Source organism: Sinocyclocheilus grahami, unplaced genomic scaffold, assembly GCF_001515645.1.
Source record: "Sinocyclocheilus grahami isolate Dianchi unplaced genomic scaffold, SAMN03320097.WGS_v1.1 scaffold1423.1, whole genome shotgun sequence".
NCBI classification, from domain to species: domain Eukaryota; kingdom Metazoa; phylum Chordata; class Actinopteri; order Cypriniformes; family Cyprinidae; genus Sinocyclocheilus; species Sinocyclocheilus grahami.
The window spans coordinates 229,184-232,866 of NW_015506602.1; the positions used below are offsets into that span (position 1 = coordinate 229,184).

At 34.3% G+C, this 3,683-nt stretch overlaps 1 long non-coding RNA gene across 1 annotated transcript; it reads right to left on the reverse strand.

The window, feature by feature from the left end:
• Positions 1-1,786: 1,786 nt before the first annotated feature.
• On the reverse strand, positions 1,787-3,304 carry LOC107570170 (uncharacterized). Its single transcript, XR_001606999.1, has 2 exons — positions 3,126-3,304; positions 1,787-2,152 (listed from the first exon to the last, which is right to left on the reverse strand). It is a non-coding gene; the product is annotated as an uncharacterized lncRNA (long non-coding RNA).
• Between the last annotated feature and the right edge of the window lie 379 nt (positions 3,305-3,683).

Below are 3,683 nucleotides of genomic sequence, written 5' to 3' on the forward strand. Positions count from 1 at the left end.
CACACTGAATGTAAGTAAAGTGTCTACTTGGAAGGTTCCAAATACGTTTTTGGAGGATAAAATGTTACAATTTGGTTGAAATAATGTTACATTGTCATTCAGTGTCACACGATATTTATGTAAAAATTGAAACATGTTTATTCTGGCGTGTACATATTAAAATATATAAAAGAATAAGAGAGCATATGACCTTTTATTGTGTTTTAAATGAGTAAAAATGATTGCTGACAAACGGGCGAAACCGAGGATAGTGGCACATTTTAAAAATGTAAAATTACAACTGATTAGTATTCGGGGTGAAAGTAATTAGTTGTTATTTTTGTTGTAAATATGCCTGAGAAGATTGTTACTCTGAATGATATTTTAGTGGCTCTTCTGTAAATCAGGGGAAAATGTATGATATTTATTTTTTGCTCAGAAAAACAAAAACAAAATTGCAATCAAATTAAACATAATTAAAAAATAATTGGGGGGGAAAAATAACAATAATTTAAAGCAGTATTACACTTATTGTTTTTATGCTTAAACCCTTTTTCGTCTTTGACCGGTTTAGGGTTAGGGTTATAAAATTGCAAGAAAAACATCAGAACTGTGAGATAAAATGAACTCTAAAATTATTACGTTATTTAACCTTACAGATTCTGCTTCGATAATAAAAGAATACATAAATATTTAAAAACACTATAAAACCTTCTCCAATATTTTTTGCATCTACAAATGATCGTGATTTCTCATAATTGTGCAATTAGAAATTGTGTTTCTGCATATTTTGAATTAGATTTTATTTTTATTTTTTCTGCTTTCATGATAATTTTAGTTAAAGTTTTAGTAATTCTGTTGTGTGTTTCTCATTCTTATTAGTTCTTAGTTTATTAGTAATTCTGTTTTAGTTTTTATTATTTTTGTGCATCAATGAAAATGAGAAATGTTGCCTTGGAAACTAGTTTTAAGGTTTTTATATTTTATTCTGTTTCAGATAACATTTATTTCATTTTTTTATGGTTTCAGTTTTAATTTTAGTTAACCCTGATTCTGAGTTTTTCTCACGGAATAAAAAAATTTGGACTTTTTTTCCTCGCAATTGTGAGTTTATGTTTAAATCTCGCAATTCTGAGAAAAATTGTGAGATAAAAAGTCAGAATTACTTTTTAAACTTTTTATTCAGTGGCAGAAACAGGATTCCTTGGATGCATTTTAATCTGATTGGCTGATTGAAAACAGAGGCTGCGTTTGATTGGCTGATTCTCAGAGGTCAGCAGGAGAGGGCGGGTCTTAATTCAGCTGAAATGAAGAGATCAGAAATGATTTTATCATTAAAGACACACTGCATTCATTACTTTAAGAACTGATTGTTATATTCGTGTGAGTAGTGTTTATTCTGATACTTCTCTAATTCTGGTGGCGTCTCAGAACAGACGGCGGCTTATCTGTGCTCTGTTCTGTTCTGAATGCTGGCGCTGAGTTTCTTATGTAAGATTTGAGGTTAATTACTGAATGCTCATTATATCGTCTGTGTATGAGCAGCTGACAGCAATTACACAGGACAGACGACCTCTATGCATCGCTTCAGCACCGCGTCTGCGTCTTAAAGGGGTCATATGATGCTTCTAAAAATAACATTATTTGGTGTATTTGGTGTAATGAAATGTGTTTATGCGGTTTAAGGTTAAAAAAACACATTATTTTCCACATACTGTACATTATATTTGTGCCGTGAAAACACACCTCAATCCCTAACCCTGACAGCCAATCAGCACAGAGCTGATCACACGTCTCAGTGACTAGAACAAACAAGCCTTGCGTTTTAATACAGCTGAGATCAATGTCCAAACAGGTACGTTCATGCAACTTACACAAAGGAAAATAGTTATTATTGTTCAAGTGTGCGCTCAAATCTGAGAGTTCTTGAAAAAAAAAGAAAAATAATAGCACGATGTCCAGTGGATTATGGTCATATTCAATCCACTGGCTGTCATGAGAATGAGATTTCCACAGTTGATGGTCCCTCTGGTGCAGCCGCCTCACAGGGCACCGGTCCCCCTGGCGCAGCTCCGCAGCAGAGCTCAGAGGATCTCCAGAGACCAGCGCTGATTCAGTTTGTCTGCGTGGAATTCGTTCAGAATAATCTGGTGTTTGTCGAACTGTTGACCTCCTGCAGAGAAACCGAGAGAGAGCATAGAAAGGAAAACACTGTCATGATTTTTATTTCTTTTTTTTTGCATAAAGTGCTTAAATGTCACAATGCAAAAGAAAATAATAATGGCTCATCAAACATTCTTTATGCAAAACTTTTTCATCCAGCAGGTGGCGCTGCAGGCTCATGCTGCCAAACACAACTTTAACATCAGTCCTGTGGATTCATGAGGAGGCTTTGTTTTTAAGAAAACACTTAATGAGTTTATGTCATCAGTTATGAAGGCTGTTTAAGGAATATTCTGGCTCAAATACAACTCAAACATAATTACAGATCAAAAGAAATGTACAAAAGTGATTATATGTTCATAGAAAGCACACTGAATGTAAGTAAAGTGTCTACTTGGAAGGTTCCAAATACGTTTTTGGAGAATAAAATGTTACAATTTGGTTGAAATAATGTTACATTGTCATTCAGTGTCACACGATATTTATGTAAAAATTCAAACATGCTTATTCTATCATGAAGAGTTTACTGACCCTTTAGACTTTTTTGTATAATTGAACAGTTTGTTGAGCCTTTAGAATTATTTTTTTATTTTTTTATCTATTTCTTGGTTCAAACTTCAGAAGATTGTCTGATTACAAAATATAAAAAAGTGTCTGTTTTATGTTTTGCATCATATTTGCTCCATCAGGCTTTTATGACTCGTATAGTCTGATACATATCTTTATAACAGTACAGTGCAGCAGATACTGACATAAAATGCTATAAATCTCAGCGGTCGCTCTGTATCTCCAGTAATAAGATGAGAGTGAAATGCTCCACACATATAATGCAGTGATTGAGAGCTGAAGAAATAAAGGCTCCTCAGAAGATGTGAGATGTTCTGGAGGCTTGTGAAGATCATTCCTCCGCTGAGGAACAGTGAAAGTAAAGCTTCTGGAAACAAACATGACTGAGATCAGCTGTATCTGAGTGTCTCTCTGACCTTTGACCTCCAGCACGAGCTCTGGTCTGGCGTGACTCCGGATGATCCCGTCACTCGTGACGTTCCAGAGCTGCTGCGGTTTTCCGGCTTCAGCGGAGAGAACGACTCTGCTCCCGGACATCAGGACACCAGAACTCACGTCCACACACACATCCAGCAGACTCTGAGATACACACACACACACACAGAGATACACACACACACACACAGACACACACACACAGAGATACAGACACACACACACACACAGAGATACACACACACACACGCACACACACACACACACACATTATTATTAAATATATAAAATATATTATATAATGCTTTATATACACTATACTCTACACACACACACAATTACATTTGATTAATTACTGAACAATTAATCAGACAAAAAGCAGAAATAAAGTGTGTAATTTCATAATTATTATATGATAACATTTAATTTTATATTAATAATATAATATTTATTTCTTTATGCATATAAATGTATCTGTGTTATAACAATGTTATAGTTTTTAAATACATTTTTTTGTTTAATTAGTTTTTGTTCATTTT